Here is a 20,071-nt window from a genome sequence, read left to right as displayed (position 1 = left end):
CCTTTTCCACTGTGCTCCATGTCCAGTGTCCCACCAGATTTCTCGACAAGCACTACTTCACACAGGTTATCAGGAAGGGGGTTCTATCTCTGAACAGCTGAGAAGGTCTGGACATCTAGACATTATTTGTGCCCTGTGCTGATTTCCCTTGTCTGGATGAGTTTATGTGTGTGTGTGTGTGTGTGTTTGTTGAAGCTGTGCTGGAGCGCTGTCTGCTACACAGAGTGAAGGAACCAATGGAGAATTGTTAATAATGTATTAGGATCCTGTCCTGTCCTCCTTCAGGGGAGGGACTCTGACTGACTGGAGCACCAGGACCCAAGCATCCTGGCACTGGCAGCACATAGCAAACCCAGGCTGGGAGGAGGGATGTGCAGGCAACGTGGTATTTATTTTTTACACTCTACTTCTGAGTCACTTTTGCACTAACCCGGAGAGCGAGTGAAAGGAGTGAAAGAAAACTACCCCACAATAGCTTTGGGAAAATTCTGTGTTTTGTTTTGAACCCTGCAGGGTTTATTTGGGATTTTTGTTCTTTCTTTTTATTGGCAAAACCCCTCTCCCTGAAAACATGATCATACATATTAACAGATATGGTGCACCCCTCACCCCCTCTTTCCAAGCACAGAGATTGGAAGGTCACTGCTCCTAGTGCTTTTACCCATAGACGCTCTCATCAGCTTATTTTTCATAACTAAATATAAAACCAAGGGAAAGGTCATCAAAACAAGTAAGGACCTATGGCAGAAGAGAGCTGAGACACAGTCCAGCAACGACATTCCCATTCAGCAGTTTTTCCCTGAAAACTCCTTAGCTGCTTTCTATGAACATCCCATTACCCTCCACATTTCAAAGCAACCAAATGGTATGTCAAGCGGAGCCCGCTAAAGAATTATAAACAGTCTGTTTGGCCTCTTGAGGTAATTGCTCAATGAATTTTTCCTTGACAGCCCTTTCTGTGCCCTTAAAAGTTTTCTTTGTAACTCATGTTTTCTCAGTAGTAGCTCAAGCTGAGTTACATTCAGGTACACTAGGTATTTTCCTGTCCCAGGAGGGTTTACAATCTAAGGGGCCTTTTTACTAAGCTATGTTAGGCACTTACCCTTGGATTCTATATAGAGGCTTATTTTCAAAGCACTTAGCCTCCCAAAGTTCCATAGAAACATATGGAACTTAGCCTCCCAAAGTGCTTTGAAAATATGCCTCATAGTGTGCTTAGATTTAGGCACTGAAATCGGCGTGGATCCTATAACACCATGCATAACTTAATTGGCTTAACAAGCTAATGAGAACTGATAACACTTAACAAGCAATTATGAACACTAATTGGCATTGATTAGAATTTAGGGGTGTGTTTATGAGTGAGAAAATGGGCATTTCATGGGCGTTCCAAAATTTAGGCACCTAGTTATAGAATATGGCCCAGTAAGCCTAAATCTAGGTGCCGATTATAGAATACGCTTAGTTGGCAATGATTTCAGTGTTGATTTTTTAGGCGCCATATATAGAATTTCCTCCTTAATATGCGCATAACATAGCTAAAAATGGAGTATGCGGGGCATGCATTTCTTCTCAAATTCATATTCTGCCTCGCCTCACCCTATGCTTGGAACAACCTTCCTGAGCCCTTACGCCAAGCCCCCTCCCTGCCCGTCTTCAAGTCTTTGCTTAAAGCCCACCTCTTCAATGCTGCGTTCGGCACCTAACCCTTACCGTTCAGTGAATCCAGACTGCCCCAATTTGACTGCCCCTATCGGACCGACCGTTCACTTGTCTATTAGATTGTAAGCTCTTTGAGCAGGGACTGTCTCTCTTTGTTAAATTGTACAGCGCTGCGTAACCCTAGTAGCGCTCTAGAAATGTTAAGTAGTAGTATACTGTAACAAACAGCTGACAACTCCAGTTTTCTGTTCTTATTACGACGCTATCAGAACGCACAATATTATTAGTTCATATTGATATATCTATCAATATAAACAGTTATTCTATAATTCTTAGCCACAGTAGTATATTATTTCACATGGTAATTTTTAAAAATAGCCGCATGCTAATGGCGACATTAGCGCGAGACCATAAATACAGAAAACAGAATATGGCACCGCGTGGAAAAGACTCGTGTAAGGTTGTGCTAATGCCTTTTTTTTGCTGAGGCTTAGTAAAAGGCCCCATAAGTTTATACCTGAGGCAGCAGAGGGTGAAATGACTTGCCCAAGGTCACAAGGGTATCAGTGGGATTTGAACCCTGGCTCCTGGCCTACTGCTCTAACTACTAGGATATTTATTTATTTATTTACAGAGGCTTGATATACCGCAAGGGGCCAAGGTGGCTTCTATGCGGTTTAAATAAAAGCAATTAACTGCCATCAAAACACTTAGACGTACAGTTCCATAGGTTGCTATAGAACTTTGTAAGTCTAAGTGCTTTGAAAATCAGCCCCTATATTGAGTACCATTGAGTTGGGGAGTAAGCAGTTGCAAAAAGGTGGGTTTTCAGCGCTACTTTGAACTTTGCATTGGCAGGTTCTAAATGGAGTTGAACAAGGAGTGTATTCTGAAGCCATAGCAGTAGAATGGGTGACATCAAGGTGAACAACAGAGGGAGGAGGTAGCCAGAGTGAATTGGATGCAGAGGAGCGAAGCTGTCTGGATGGTGCATAAGGTATGAAAAGACGTGTTAGATAGTCTGTTGCTGAGGGGAGATGAGATTTATAGACCAAAATGTGCAGTTTATTGAACTCGGGCAGAAAGAGGCAACCAGTGTTCTGACTGGAACAATGGTGTAGTGTGGTCAAAAGTGTAGATCGATGAAGTAAACGAACCACAGTTGATTGGATGAGTTGGAGCTATTTAAGAGAAGAGGAAGACCTGCATAAAGAGAGTTACAATAGTCGAGGTGGGTGATGACTAAGCTGAACAGCAATGCACGAAGAGAAGGTGCGAGAAAAATGGGTGGATAGAATGAATTCTGTGAAGCGCGATGAAAGAAGCCTTAATGACAGCATTAATTTGGTCCTTAAAGGTGAGGCGATAATCAAAATGAACACCCCAAATTTTAATAGATTTCCTAAAAGGCACACTCTGGTTGTTCATAACAGGAAGGGCCAAAGCAGAGGAGGAGGGACTCCATAGCATAACAGAGTAAGGAGTTGGGAAGTGTATAGATTCACACTTCTTTATGTTTAAAAATAGATGATGTTCGGAAAGCCATGAAGAAACCTTTTGAAGACAATGAATCTGTGAGATCAGAGCAAGAAGGGGGAACATGATAGAGGACTTAAATACTGTTATGTTATCACCAGCGTAGCAAAAAGGAAGATAGTGATTAGATTGGATCAGAGTAAGAAGTGGTGACAAGAAAAGGTTGAAAACGATGGGAGCTAATATGGAACCTTGTGGTATGTCAGAAATAATAGGAGAAATAAGTGAGTGGACTTTATGTGAACAACTTGACAAGTGTGATTAGATAAATAGCTTTGAAACCATAATAGAACAGTACCATAAATACCAATCGTCTGCAGACGTTGAAGGAGAAAATTATGATCAACGAGGTCAAAGGCTGAAGACAGATCAAGTGAAGCTAGAACTACAGAGAAACGCTGGTCAAGTGAAGTCCTGATGGTGTCATACATGGCTACTAAGCAGTGGCGTACCGAGGGCGGGGCAGTGGGGGTGGTTCACCCCAGGTGCATGCTGCAGGGGGGGTTCAGGGAGCAGCTGTGTGGCTGTCAGCTCCACCGGTTCCCTGTTCCCTCTGATGTAACTTTCAGTTCCGTGGCAGGGAACCGGCAGAGCCGACAGCCGCTCAACTGCTCCCAGTCCCAGCACCCTTAGGAGGTAAGAGCAATGTGTCGGGGTGGGGGTGGGGTGGTGATGCACCAGGGGGAGGGTGCTGTCTGCAGCGGCGATCCACCCCTGGTGGCAGCTAGGAACGCCACTGCTACTAAGAGAGTTTCTGTGCTCTGCTGCTTCCTAAAACCAGACTGGTAGGGATGTAAGACAAGTGTGGAATCAAGATAAGTGATGAGATGATAATGCACCACCTTTTCTAAAACTTTTGAAAGAAAAGGGAGATTAGAGATTGATCTATAATTACCAGACTCAGTACGATCAAGTCTGGGATTCTTCAAAAATGGTGTGATCAGAGTGTCCTTCCAGACACTGGGTACATGGCCTAGCGATAAACTGGCCTGAATCTAGGGCAAAATAAGTGGAAGAACATGAATGGTTAGGCGCTTGAAAAGATGTGCTGGCCATGGGTCTAGTGCAGAGCCAGAGGGTTTGACAGAAGAAATTGCCAACTTAAGTGAAGTAAGAGTGGGGGTACTAAAAGAGGCAAAAGGCCAGTCATGGAGGTGGTGGAGTACAGTCACAGGTCTAGGGCCTGTAGGTTGATTCCTTTTATTAATTAGTAAAACTAGTTATACCATCTCGAAACATTAAGAGTTACCAGTTTTCCTCTAGTAAAAACTGAGAAGTACTCGCGGGGAACCTAAATGTAACAGTATATACAAGGGAGAAAAATCTGTCCCAAATGCCCGTGTCTTAATGTCCTCTCAGGCAGGGGTTTTCATTCCAGTCCTAGGGACACATCCAGCCAGTCAGATTTTCAGGACACCCACAATGAACATGCATACAAACCAGGCAGCACATGCAAATCTATCTCTTGCATATTCATTGTGGATATCCTGAAAACCTGTCTGGTTGAGTGTGTCTGGGTTGAGAAGAACTGCTGTAAAGGCTAAATGTGTTGCATTTTTCTTGTGGATGCAAACATGAAGACCTCTTTAGTACAGTGCTCCTCAACTCTCTCTTTGCAGCACCCAGCCAGTTAGGTTTTCAGGATCACCACAATGAATCCATAAACCTGACTGACTAGGTGTGCCACAAGGACAGGATCGAGAAGTACTGCTACTATATCTAGCCCTGTGATTCCCAAACCTGTCCTGAGGGAACCCCAGCCAGTGAGGTTTTCAGGATATGCACAATGAATATTCATGAGATTGATCTGAATATACTGCTTCCTTGGTATGCAAATCGATCTCCTGCATATTGATTGTGGATATCCTGACAGCCTGACTAACAGGGGTTCCCCTAGGACAGGTTTGGGAATCAAAGTGGCAATTTGCAAATGCTGTGCACCTGAAGTATGTTGTCCGAACCTTGCCCACTATGTATGAGGGTAAAGGTAGCATGTGGGCTGACAGCATTAAGTATTTTTACTGATGGGGAAGGCGAGTGGGCTCAGAGCAGAGCCAACAGCACACAGTTTTGCATTTGTACAAGTGCGTGCATTGTTTTTCAGGCAAATAAATATCCACAGAGAAAGCAGGAGAAATCCACCAGTAATTTTTTCTGCCCTAGGTGATTGTGAAAGGGAAGGGTCTCACGTACTGGGGAAATTTACTAATGGGTTTTGTATCTAGCTGTATGTGTTTGAAAACTGTTTCATTGATCCGTTAGGCAGATTTAAAGAATTGTATCACAGCCCTGCACTTGGCTAAGATAGAAGCCACATACTATCTTAAATGGCATCTCTTTCATGTTTGCATCCATCAGTGTCTTGTCAGCTTGAGAAAAATTTATTTTTCATTTTCTTAACATCTTGGTTTAGATTAGATCTAAAGGAAAGTGATATTTTTCAGCCAAAGGAAGAACCAGCTCTGGCTTTTACATTAGTCTCAAAACCACAACCCTTGCACAGGAAATCCAGGGACGTGTTTTATAAGTAGCTCTGCCTATCAAAGCCAGATTCATGAACATTGATCTTTACCATGGGTTCTTAACCTAGTCTCGAGGACAAACCTAGTCAGTCAGGCTTTCAGGATATCCATAATAAACAAGCATGCAATAGATCTGCATAACAAAGAGACAGTGCAGGCTAATCTATCTCATGCATATTCATTGTGAATATCCTGACAACCCAACAGGCTGAGTGTGTCCCAAGGACTGAATTGAGAACTTTTGATCTCTACACTACATCTTATGTAGTCCCCCCCACCCCTCCTGTTATGGACTCTACAACTCGTCCTCTCCTTCCAAGCCAGGGGTTCCCAAACCCAGCCAGTCAGGTTTTCAGGATATCCACAATGAATATGCATGAGATAGATTTGCATACCAAGGAGGCAATATATGCAAATCAATCCCATTTATGTTCATTGTGGATATCCTGAAAACCTGACTGGCTGGGGTTTCCCCAGGACAGGTTTGGGCAGTGGTGTAGCCAGATGGCCAATTTTGGGTGGGCACAAAATGTTCTCTCTGCTCCTGCCCCCCCACTCTCTGCTAGCAGCTCCCCACTCAAAATATAAATACTTTAGTTCACGAGGCTCCCCAAACTCTGTCAGCTGAAGACTTCCTCCAAAGATGGCCAAAACTCTCTTTTACCAAGCTTGGCAGGCAGCGGCAGCAACTCCTTGAACCAACGATGTCTGCACCCCATGCATGCTTAGTTGTCGGTGGCTCAATGATTCTGCCACCATCTGCCAAGCTTAGTAGAAGGGAATTTTGGCAAACTTCAGAGGAGGTCCTCAGCTAAGGCAGAAAATAGAGAAGTCCTTCCTCTTCTCCAATCTCCCCACCTGCCATTACAATCACACACTGACAGACCATTACCAAATACAGAACAAAAGTTCACAAATTAGAAAATATGTAGAAAAAAATTGAACTGGGAAACTCGGCATGTGCTGCAACAGTGGAGAAATAAAAACAGAAATGTATTTCCTTTTCTACTGAACACAATAAAAAGGTATCTGCTATGCACATTTCTCAAGCTAACATTTCAGTAAATAAATTCAAAATAAAATGCCTGTTCTACCTTTGTTGTCTGGGCATTTTATTATTCCATCATGTTAGTTCCAGTTTCTCTTTTCTGCTTTCCTGTCTGTCCTCTGGTAATTCTCCTTCAAGTGGCTGCTGTCCATTTGTCTTTTCTCCTCTCATTCCATTACCTCACTACACTTGCCTCTGATCTTTCTATTTCAGCTCTTTTCTTTCTTCTTTTCTTTTCTGCCTCTCTGTCCACTGAAATTTCACCCTCTTTCTAATCCCTTTCCTTCTTTTTACTTTTCAGATACCTCTCAAATTTCCATCTCCTTATTTCACCCATTAGCTCTCCCATTCCCCATCTCACTCCTTCCCCAGCCTTCCATTTCAATCTACTCCCTATTACCATATGTTTACCCCTTGTAATCATTGTACTCTCATTCATTCCCTTGCCACCCTATCCCCTTGACCTCTCCCACATGGTTCCACCATTCCCCTCATTCATTCCCTTGCCACCCTATCCCCTTGACCTCTCCCACATGGTTCTACCATTCCCAGTGTCTCCCTCCCTCCACCCTTCTAGCCTATCATCTGGATCCATCTTTCTCCCCTCCCCACCCTCATAACCTGATATTTCTCTCTCCTGTCCACTCCACCCCCCCCAGCATTTTCCTTCCCTCCTGACCCCTCCCCATGGTCCAGGATTTCTCCCTCTCTCTTCCCTCCCACCCATAGTCCAGCATCTCTCTTTCACTCCCTTCTGCCCCTGTATCCAACATCTCCCTCCTTCTCCCCACCTCTTATGCAGCATCTCCTCTTCCCTCTCCTCCACTCTCATGTCCAACATCGATCCCTCTCTTTTTCCTCTTTCCTCTCTCCTATTGTCCACCATCTCTCTCTCTCTTCTTTGCATCCCAGGTCTAACATCTCTTCCTCCCCCCCAAGGTATCTCTCCATTTCTCTCTCCCCTCCACCACTATGTCCAACATTTCTCCCTCTCTCATCCCTCTCTCCTCGTCCAACATTTCTTCCTCTCTTGTTATTCACCCCTCCTGTGCAGCATCTCTCCCTCTCTCTCCCCATCCAACCCTACCCTACCCTACATCCAATATTCTCCCTCTCCCTTTCCCCTCATGTCCAACAATTATTCCTCTCTTCTACCCTTCTCCCCGTGCAGCATCTCTCCCTCCCCTCCACCCTCATGCCCAACAATTTTCCCTCTCTCCTCTCCTCTCGTGATCATTCGCCTTGTTCATGCATACTCACAGCAGCTTACAATGAGGGCTGGAATCAGTAAATGGCACTCAAAAATCAGCACTGAACAGTGTTCTATAAAGGTGCTCTGGACTGGTAGCGCTTTCCAGAATAGTGTGTAGCACCAGAATCTGCACCCAACTTTGGGAGCGAGCATTTAAAACAACTGAAACCAGGTGTAAATCCCGGCACACAAGTTGGGTGCTGATCTCCCGAATGCTATAACACTGTGCGCATTTTAAGGGAACGCCCCTGACTCTCCCATACCTCTCCCATTTGTTACACCCCTTTTCAGATATGTGCAGCAACACTTAGGTGCTATTCTTTAACAGGGTGCGTAAGTATGGCTCCATGCCGATCTGCCATTTTTTAGCTGTTTTGGCGCATTACTTTCGTTATAATACTTTTCCTCACCAAAAATTCAGAATGGAAATAGCACATAACACTAGACTCCATATACTGAATTCCCTAGTGAACACGTAAGACACAAATAAAAAAGCACAGGCAATCATAAAACATAATGAATAACAATACCCTCAGAACAAAATCCTCTAAAATGTCATGTTTATGTTTATTAGGAATCTACACCGCTGTTCAGAAAATAAACTCAGCAGTTTACAATAATATTCATAATTCAAAATATCATAAAGGGGAAACAATTTACAATTGAATCAAGAAAAAAACAAAACAAGAAAAGAAAACTATTGCCATCTTCCTTGCCTGCAAATCCTGCTGCCACCATCAACCATTCTGCCAGCAGCACTGAATGTGCCATCACAGAGTATCAAATGCTATGCCATCCAAATGTCTAAGAGCAGTGCTTCTCAAACCTGACCTGGGGGACCAGCAGCCAATCAGGTTTTCAGGACATCCCTTAGAGAGATTTGCATATAATGGAGGTGACAGTCATGCAAATCTGTCTCATGAATATTCAGTAGGGATATCCTTAAAGCTCAACTAGCTGGTGGTCCCCCAGGGCAGGTTTGAGAACCTCTGTCGTAAACAGCCACGACTTGACTAACTTCCAGAATCTTCAAGATTTTTAAAGATTTGGTTTCCATTCCAAAGACCATTAGGTGCCCATTCCAGAAAACAGGGGCATACAGCTGGAGCTTCTGACCACCCCACCCTGTTGCATTATGGGACCTATAGCACTGATTTCAATGGGCAGGATCAGGCACTACAAATCCCATACTGCTTTGGGATATAAGTTCAACATCAGGACTGTCCCAAATCTCCAGCCTGGAACAAGGTAACTTGTCATCTCTGCTTTTGTACTATACCAGATAAACCTACATCCCAAGCCCCCGGCATAGCTCTGAGAAGAAGAACAAAGCTGGATTAAATCTGCAATGTATACTGGCACCAGGCCACGCAAAGATTTAACATTCAAGACTAAAATCTTAGGGGCCCTTTTACTACGCTGCGTAGGCGCCTACGCGTGCCCAACGGGCGTCATTTTTGAGTTACAGCCCGGCTACCACGTGGCCCTTGCTGTAATTTTATTTTTGACGTGCGTCTGCTAGGTGCGCCAGAAAATATTTTTATTTTCTGGCGCATGGGCAGTAATTGTCATTCTACATGTGCCGACCATTACTGCCTGGTTACTGCATGAGAACATACCACTAGGTCAATGGCTGGCAGTAAGGTCTTAGATCCAAAATGGACGTGCAGCAATTTTCATTTTGCCGCACATCCATTTTTGGCAAAAATTTAAAAATGGCATTTTTTACAGGTGCACTAAAAAATGATTCTGCGCGTGCCCAAAACATGCATCTACACTACCGCAGGCCATTTTTCAGCGTTCCTTTGTAAAAGGGCCCCTAAAACAGTGTCCATCCTTTTAATGGAAACCAGCGTCACTTGTGCAATAGTGGTGTTACGTGTTTATAGGATTTTTCCCGTGACAACAAACAAGCAGTAGGGTTTGAAGTAACTGCATCCATATAAATTTTTCTGAAAAACCTTGAAAAAGGAAGTCACAATAATCCCCATCTTAGTGGTCAGTAGCTTGGATCAACATGGTCAAGGAATTCTTATCCAAAAGGGACAGGAGGCATCCCATCTGATGAAGGCCCGGTTAGCAGCTACATACAATAGCAGGGACATTTTATTCCATATCAAAAGAACAATGAAGCATAACCCATGCTTCATTGGAAGTACGAAACAGTCTCGATTATCCAATGCAAACAGGACTGAGCCATTGTTAGATAAGTGAAAAGTCAGATAATATGGAAAACAATGGTAACCTCTTAAAAAATGCAGGGAAAACATACTTTATGCCGGTATCTGTATTTAAAATACAGTATTGTTTATTATTTATTTATTGGGATTTATTAACCGCCTTTATGAAGAGATTCACCTAAGGCGGTGTACAGCAGGTACAGTTTAACATCAAACTTACAATTTTGTTAACAGCATAACAATAGTAAGTTAACCAAGAATACACAAATTAAATAAATGAGGTGAAAACATGAAAACAGTAAACTGAAGCCTAAAATAGAACTACTGTGAAACAGTTTAAAAAATATACACATTTAACAGCACTGGAATTCAAATATCAGACATATAACAATGTTAGCATAATACTAATGATACACCTAATAAACATGCATTAGAAAATTCAACAAACATAGATATGATACTAAAGATTTTCTACAATACGGCTTACCATATAGCTGAGGGACCAAGTGCACATATATGTTGGGAAGAAGATGTGTGGGTACAGAGTCAGTTGGGATAATTTGATGGTTGGTTAAACTCATGGCAAGTTCTTTGTACATAAACATTACACTGGGCCCTAGAGCACCAAACTTACTACACCATAAAAGCTCTGACTCACGTATGAAAAGACAGTGTTAGAAATATTACACTGAGCCCTAGAGCACTAATTTACCTACTAGTGGGAAACTGGAACAAGCTGGACTGTTACAGATTCCTACAGACACTACATACTAGCAGAATCCTTCACCTCAGTCACACATGCAGAACATGGACAGACCCTCACCTGATACAAAACAGAGGAATACAAAAAACATGTGGACAAAAACTGAAATGGAAACCCCCAAGAAAGCTAGACTCTATAAGCAGTGAAATACTATTCAAAGGGAAACAGAAGTGCATTTTCTTCTGTACTCTGCAAAACATAAAAATAAAAAATATGCACATTTTCCAAAGGAGACATATCCAAATCCTTACAAATTATTCAATATTTTATATTTCTTTTCTATCTTTGTTGTCTGGACATTTTATTTTTCTGATTGGGCTAGTCTCAGTCTCTTTTCCACTTTCCTTGTGTCAGTCTTCTCCTAAAAGTGTTTTCCAGGTTTGCCTTTCCATTCCTTCTCTCTGCTCTCATCTTCTTCTTTTCCTTTTCTACATCTGTCTGCCACTGCTTTCCTTTTATTTTTTTACTCTTCTCTTCTCTGCGTTTATATCTACCCATTTGATTTTACTCTCATTCTCCCTTTTCCTTACTCTCTTCTTAGTTTTCTTCTTTTCACCTCTATAATCAATTGGCTTTTCCCAGCTTCCACTCATCCCCTCTCCAGCAATTCGTTTGCCACCTGTCTCTCTCCTTCCACAGTCTCCTATACCCCTCATCTTTCACCCATTCCCTACTCCTTGATTCCATCCTCTATACTCACTCTCTGAGCTCAACTACCTTCCATTGCCTCTCATGCCTTCATCACCCCCAACTCTATCTCTGCGTCTCCTTCCTTTGCCTCCATGCCATTCTTCTATCTCTTTCTTTCCTATCCCCTATTGCCTCTCTCTTTCACCATCTCTTTAACCCCATTTCCACCCTCACTCAAATCCTTCAGAGACCCATACCCTTCTTCTCATACCCCTCCCCCAGTACCCCCATCACTTTCCAATGCCTCTCATCCTCATTCCATTCTTCCGGGTCATTCACACTATGTCTCAACCTTTCATTTATCGTTTATTAAAACTGTTTATATCGCCTGGCAGCCATGGATATTGGCGGTTTACAATTTAAAATACATACATAGAAAACAGAAAGGAACTCCAAAAAAGATATCACAGATTTAATTATGTATACAACATTAGTTCATTTTTTTTAAAAACCCAGTTACTACTCTCATTTCCCTATTCTCCTGAACTATCAGAAAGACCAAACGCTTGGGTACGAAAATGTGTTTTAAGGCTCTTTATACATTTTGGTAAAGATTCTACTTCGCTTTCGTGTGTAGACACCTGATGTGCCTCAGTAAAAGAAGGCACAACCAATCTGTATTGAGCTAATGACCTTAATGTTCTGGTTGGGAAATAAGGAACAGTCACAGATGCTGGATTTCAACATGTTAATGCAAATATCTGTACTGTCCTAAATAAATCCAGAGATCTTGCAAACCTAACCTCCTAAATGCTAAGCACATCTGATAGGGACCACTGCACATTTGGGCCCTAGGTACAAGCCTAGTTCACCTTTGCCTTAATACGTCTCTGATCATTCAAAGCTGAACATAATCAGCTTATGCATGGCAACGTATCCTAGTCACTGCATGACATTCGGCAAAGGGGTTAAATAAATATTAAATAGGACTGATGATAAAAGCAATCCTCAGGGCACACTACAAGTAAAAGCTTGGAACTTAGAACATTTAGTACCCCAGGAAACTAAAATGAATCAATGTTGTGAAAAAGAACAAAACCACCTAATCACTTGACCCTGAATGTCCATATGCTGAAGATGTGCTAAAAGCAGTTGATGGTGAAGAGTATCATGAGCTGCCGATAAATCCAAAAACGCAAACAGAGTCAGAATCTCTATCTGCATGCAATATCTATGCTCATCAATTAGAGACAGAAAAATCAGCTCTATCCTGTGGCCTGTTCTAAATCCAGTCTGAAATGGATGGAGGAGATGAAACCTCCAGATAACTTACCAATGGCTCATATACAACATGTTCTATAGTCTCCAAAAAAAAGGGAAATTCAAAATTGGGCAAAAGTTAACAAGGAGTGGAGGAGTGGCCTAGTGGTTAGAGCACCGGTCTTGCAATCCAGAGGTGGCCGGCTGCAGCTCCTTGTGATCTTGGGTAAGTCACTTAACCCTCCATTGCCTCAGGTACAAAGCTTAGAATGTGAGCCCTCCTGGGACAGAGAAATAGCCAGTGTACCTGAATGTAACTCACCTTGAGCTACTACTGAAAAAGGTGTGAGCAAAATCTAAATAAATAAATAAGTTCTTTAGCATCCAGGCTGATCTTTTTTTTTTAACTCAGGGCAAACTGCCACTCTCTTTAATACTTGCAGAACAATACTTTGGTAAGCACATGCACTAACTATGGGGGTCCTTTTACTAAGCAATGGTATAAAGTGGCCTTAGCGTGGCCTTACACAGGTTTTTCCCATGTGCTAAGGCCATTTTTACCGCAGTAGTAAAATGGCTGATTTTCCTTTGTTTACATTAATGGCCATCGCTAATGTTAATAGCCACAAAAAAAGCACAAGGAGCCTTCAAAATGGAGAGCATCTCAGTTATACTTTATTGGTCAGACCCGACACGGTCCATTTTTCGGCAGCAGATGCCTGCGTCAGGGGTCTATACATATGTTTATAGCCAAGGAAACAAGTAATTCAAAGATGAAAAACAAACGTCTTGAAAAAGACAGATCAGCTAGAAGCTTTTTGCCGTCTTTGTAGCTTTCTTGCTTTACAGAACCGTGGTAAAAGACCTTAATAGCTGTGCGCTAATTTCACAATTAGTGTGTGGCCATTACTGCCTCAGCCCTTATCGCCACTTGGAGGTAAGGGCTCACACTCTAATCTGGTGGTAATCAGGCAGCATGTGGCAATGGACGTCTACTTCCCACCCACTGCGCTAGAAAAAATTTCTATTTTCTAGCACAGGAAATGACACACGCTGAAGCCAGAACTACTGTAGGGTGTCTGGCCCCGCCCTGCAGTAATGCTGTTTCACCACATGCTACCAGCACAGTAACCCTACCACCACTTGATAAAAGGGTCCCTAAATGATCTTTATATTGAATAAATAATATTTCTGTACAATATATATAGAGGGTGGGGGAAGCTATAAGTAGGAGGGCGGAGGAGGGGAAATAAAATCTGAAAAATCATTGATGAAGGAATTTTCCATTACTGTTATTGTATAAGCTTTGACACTTTATTCATTTTATAGCAAATGTGCTGGACGTGTTTTATTATATTTTGTCATTAATAAAAGTCTTGGAAATATAAAAAAATAACTTGCGCCGGTAATCTAGTGACCCCTCCCCCTTCCAAAAAACATCCCTGGTGTCTAGTGAAGCCACAGCAGCAGCGGTTCACTACCTTCAAATATTCCCCCTTGTATGCCAGTTAGTCTCACAAAGTCCACCAAGGTTCCAGTGTGTGGTAGGGAACACTTACACGTGGATATAAGAAGAAATTGAGTGTAGTTTGGGTTTTGCCTCCTTTTGGGGTTTTAAGTTAAGAAAGACAAGTTTTAGTGAGAGGCAAAAGACTTGAGAAGAGCCAGTAGGAAGCTATGCCAGCAGTCAGAGGAGCCGAGGAACCTCCTACTCTGCATTAGTGGAACACAGTGGAAGGGCCCCAGCCCACACTGGTTAATCTGGGACACTCAGACACCTTGGGATACTCCGTACATTGCATTTCTGGGAGTCAGGGTGGCTCTACTTCTAGACTGCAAAGGTAACTCTATGCTGTGACAGAGACACTGTGCTGGTGCAGCCATGAGATAAGACTGTCTTCTAAAGTTAAGGTACAGCACCAGGGGCTACAGAACTCTGAAAGAGCACTGCTGATGTTAATGCTAGAAGGGATAGTGTGCTGTGATCTTGCCTACTGTGTAGTTACTTTAATATTGCAAACCTTGAATGTGTTAAGAGGTACTGCATTTTTGTTCTTTAATCCTGACTTTCTTTCTTTTATTCTACTCCACAACCCTAAATAAATTTTACTTATGTGACAATCTTTTACTGGTTATTGCCTACCTCTCTCCATCCCTTGAAGGGTCTTTGTATTTTGCTAACACTGCCTCAGTCCTCCCCTACTTCTAGGGGAACCATTTGTAGCAGTTTCTAGCCATGCCACAGAGGGGTGGTGTCTTTCTGGCCTGTCCCATGGAAGGCTTGGTGCCTATTGGCCCCAGCTTAGCACTGGTGACTGATGCTGCTTGTGTAGGTCTGTGGCTTTTTCAGTAGTAGCTCGAGTTATATTCAGGTACACTGGGTATTTTTTCCCTGTCCCTGAAGGGTTCATAATCTAATTTTGTACCTGTGGCAATGGAGGGTTAAGTGATAATCAGAAGAAGCAGCAGTTGGATTTGAACTGGCCACCTCTGGATGTCAAGACTGGTGCGCTAACTACTAGGCCACTCCTCCACTAGACTGACAGTGATCTTGAGTCCCCGGGCACTAAGAGTCATGGGTTCCTAAACACCTATCAAAAATGATGAAACTAGATTATTTATTTATTTCAGTATTTATATCACACATTTTCCAATCAACGTGGCTTACAAATGAATAGGGGAGTTACATTTGATGAAAAGATCTATATCCGTGGCAGGGAGGAAAGAAAGGGCATAGATTTTGTGGTGATATTCAAATTAACAAGGAACTATCTGATTAGCATGTCTAGTCACCTTTGAGTCTTCGTAAAAGAACTTATTGAAGAAGAATGCTTTGTTTTCAGAAGATTAAGTAGCTGTTCATGTTTCTTAGTGCTTTTGGGATGGCTTTCCAATTCTCAGTGCATAGATATGTGAAGCTCGACAAGTAAACGGTGATGTATTGCAGTCCCTTGTAATTGGGGAAGTGGAGAGTGAGGTAGTTTCTCGATTCCGTCATTATGTTGCGTATCGGTAGATTTATTAGTTCTGTCATGTATTTGGGAGATAGACCGAATATGATTTTGTAGGCTAGTGTACACAGTTTAAAGGCTATTCTTGCCTTGACTGGGAACCAGTGCAAGGCCTGGAGTAGTGGTGTAGCTCTTTCATAGCGAGATTTTCTGACGCAGTCATACGGCAGTGTTTTATGCCATTTGTAATTTTCTTAGAACCTGGTCTTTGCACCCAGTATATGTTAGATGGTAGCTAGGAAAGAATGGCCATTGGGCTGCTGTGGGCCCTCGGGCACTGCCCTATTGCCCCAATGGTCCGTTTAATCCACCCCTGAGGGAAACTCAGACCTAGAGGAATTTATCAGCAAAATCTACTTGTACTTTAACAACCATCCTGACTGGAAATTTGCTTTTTGGAAGAGTCTCTGCATTTTGATTTGATAGTGTGAGTTTACCTGAAAGAAAAGCCCGGAAGAATATCCTAGTGATTATAAGAAACAGGTTATGAACCTGGGAAGCCAGGGTTCAGATCCTGCTTCTCCTAGGCAAAATCTTTAAAACCCTTTAAATAAAGTGCAACAAAAATTAACGATTTCCACATGTTGCAAAAATTAACGTGTGAAAATGGTAAAACCTCTGCAGCAACTGTGGGGAGTATGCTCAACACCTTCCCAGTTACTGTAAAGAAAAAACATTTACCGTTCATTAACTATTGCAGATAACGCAGATACAATAACACCATCTTAGAATTCACTCGGTCTTCAGGTCTACTGTACACATATTTGCATCATTACCATTGCATTTAAAAGAGCAGTATGCCAATATCTATGTAAATGATGGCAGATAAAGCCCTACAGAGTCCATTCAGCTCAGTAAGATTTATTTATTTATTTTACAGCGCTTATATCCCACAATTTCCCACCTCTGGCAGGCTCAATGTGGCTAACAACATTTGAATAACAAATAGACCGGATACAATAAATGGAAAGGGGTAAGCAGGGCAGAGAGGTAAGGATAAAGAAATGGGTCAGTCCATAATAGTAGCGTCAGACCATAATGGCAGCGTCCTGAGGTTAGTGAGGCTTGACTGGATCTTTGGGGTACGCTTGCTCAAATAAGCAGGTCTTAAGCGACTTCCTAAAAGTCAGATAATCTTGAACCATTTTCACTGATTTTGGTAGGGCATCCCACAAGTGAGTACCGACGTAGGCAAAGGTGGAAACATACATGGTTTTATACTTCAGCCTAGAACACGCAGGGTAGTGGAGGGTTAAGTAGGAACAGGCAGTTCTGAGTGAGTTTCTTGGTGGTAGGTGGACAAGGGCATCCATGTACGCAGGGGCTGCTCCATAGAGAATCTTGTGGACTAGGGCACAGGTTTTAAAAGTTATACGCTCTTGTACAGGAAGCCAATGTAATTTCTCGCGAAGTGGACTGGAACTGGTGAACTTTGACACCCCAAAGATGAGCCGAGCCGCTGTGTTTTGGATGGTTTGTAGTTTCTTTAAGAGTACGCCAGTGCACCCTGCGTAGATGCCATTGCAGTAATCTAGTCTGCTCAAGACTAACGATCTGACTAGATTGCAAAAAACTCCCCTTGGGAAATATGGTTTCACTCGCTTTAGCTTCCAGAGGCAGGAGAATGCTTTCTTGGTGGTTGAGATGGTATGATCCAGCAGCGTTAAGTTCCGATCTACTATAACACCCAATATTTGAAGGTTGTCAGAGATAGGCAAGGTGAAGCCTGGCACGGATAAGTTGTTGGGCCTGAACTTATTAAAGGGAGAAGCAAGAACGAGGCAATGATAAACTCAGGGCTTATGATGAATATAACTTATATATTCTTGATGTTGATCTGTCCTTTCCATTTTTAGGGCACAGACTGTAGAAGTTTGCCCGGTCCTGGACATACTTCTCAACTTCTAGAATTCCTGTTAAAGCCCACTCTGGCCCATCCAGATGTGTCTATCCATAAATCGGGGCACAAACCGTAGAAGCCTACCCGGCACTGGCCTTATTTCCCCAATTACTCGAATTACCATCTAAGTACCGCTGAGTTTTATTTGATTCCATTCTTCAATATTGGAATTTGTATTTATCCAACACATTTTAAATTCTGTTACCGTTTTTTTGAGATTTTGAACATAGATATTTTGTGTATGAAACTCTTTTCTGCATAGGGCAGCCACAATCATGCAGAAAACTGTGTGCAGAACCTGTGCAAAGCTCTGTGCTAAACCTCCCCCACTTTATTATATTGGTCTCTGAGACAGCTAACACAGAGCAGACTTTACAATACTCTTCTGCATATAGCGTTATGTTTCTCCAGTCAGAGATTATTATTGGAGAACTTTGACTTGGAGACCAGAGTTCGCTGCCAGGAGCACAGTAAATATTCATCTGATCTGAAGCCGCCACCGATGTGCCGAAAAGAAACACTGTGCACAGGCAATTTAAAGATGTGTATTCTTTGAACATTACAGAGGTTAAGAGTCAGGAAAATAGTGATTACTTTTAGAGGGCTAAATGTCCCTGAACTCTGTCTGCGAGAATTGAGTACAACAGTAGCGTTTACCTTTTGCAACTCTTGGTTTTATTTATCTGTGTTGACCAGTTTATTGAGTGGCTTAGCAGTTAAAGCAGTGGCCTGAGAACCTGGAGGTACAGGATTTGAGTACCATTACAGCTCCTTGTGACTCTGGGTAAATCACTTAACCCTGCATTGCTCCAGGTACAAAATAAGCATGTGCATATAATATGTAAACCACTTTTATTGTAACCACAGAAAGGCAGTATATCAAATCCCATCCCCTTTCTCTTATTCCAAATAGGGGCCAATGTAACAAGTTTGCTTTAAGAATTGAAATGGATTTTTTTAACCTGAGCACTAGACAATTAGCTTACTAAATGATCCATATGCAATACTGCAGCATGTTAAAAATCCATGCTAATCCCAACAAATCATGCCATTAGTGAGGATATTTTTATTGTAAAGAAAGCAACCATCCAAGAAAAATCTTATCACAGAGAAGAGTGGGACAAACCACAAAGAATCCTATATAATAATTTGCACCTCCAATGTTCTACTTCTGGATGCCTGGGTTTGTAACACAATTCCCATTGGTCCACCCTCGCGTTGGAATATGATGATGTCAGAGGGAAGTTCAATGAGAGGGAAGGGAAACCAGCACCAGCCAGCCACAGAATGTTGGAGGTGAGGATTCAATCGCAGGAGAATCGCCCCCTCCCTCCTCCCCCCCTGTCCTCCAAGTTCCATGCCCCCCTCTCCTCCGAGTTCCAGACCCCCCGCGCCTCCCTCCCTCCCTCTCTCTCTCTCTCTCTCCCTTCCGAGTGGCAGCCCGACCTCCCAGTCCTCTGCCTGCCCCTCACCTTCCTGCGTGCCGGCATGAATTTAAAAGTCCTTACCTCGGGGTCCGGCGGCAGTAGTGAAAGTCGAGAAGGCACGGCGCTTTAGCCTGCCTTCCCTTCTGTCTCGGCTCTGCCTCTGGTCCCGCCCTTCCGGAAACATGCAGTGTTATAGAATAACCTGCTCTGCGCCTACAGTTAGGCGTGGGCATGTACACCAGGCTTTCATTGGCATAATTTGCTGCACCTAAATTCTAGTCGTGTGGACAGGCTTAGGCATATTCTTTAAACCGTGCCTAACTTTAGGCGCGGCTTATAGAATATGCCTAAGTGTCTTTTCAATCAGTGCCAATTTTGAGTGTAGGAGTAGCCTAGTGGTTAGTGCAGCAGACTTTGATCCTGGGAACTGGGTTCAATTCCCACTTCAACGCCTTGTGACTCTGGGCAAGTCACTTAACCCTCCATTGCTCCAGATACAAATAAGTACCTGTATATACTATGAACTGCTTTGAATGTAGTTGCAAAAACCACAGAAAGGTGGTATATCAAGTCCCATTCCCTTTCCATTTCCTTTTAGGTGCCATAAATAGAATTAGGTCCTTAGGGGTGAAGTATGGGCTACTCTTAAGGGTTATTTTAGAATAGGTCAGGTTATTGTAGCACAGTCTCTTTGCATAAAATGGGACCCTGTACTAATACAGCATGACTTGTGGTAAAATAACCTGTCTTAATGGTAGCCCATGCTGATAACTTCTCCCTTTACTTGGGTAATTCAACCAAACAAGGCCTCAAAGCTAAACTACTCATGATGTCAATAAGATTATCAACGGAGAATCTCCGGACTATATGCTCAATCTGA

General features: G+C 42.7%; 1 protein-coding gene across 2 annotated transcripts in view; it reads right to left on the bottom strand.

The window, feature by feature from the left end:
- ASIC1 (acid sensing ion channel subunit 1) overlaps positions 1-20,071 on the bottom strand; it is a 507,441-nt gene that overhangs the window by 125,213 nt on the left and 362,157 nt on the right. The gene's annotated exons all lie outside the window — the stretch shown is intronic.

This window comes from Microcaecilia unicolor, chromosome 3 (genome assembly GCF_901765095.1).
Source record: "Microcaecilia unicolor chromosome 3, aMicUni1.1, whole genome shotgun sequence".
Lineage (NCBI taxonomy): Eukaryota > Metazoa > Chordata > Amphibia > Gymnophiona > Siphonopidae > Microcaecilia > Microcaecilia unicolor.
The sequence above is the reverse complement of the archived record's forward strand: the minus strand, read 5'-3'. Positions and strand labels throughout refer to the sequence as shown.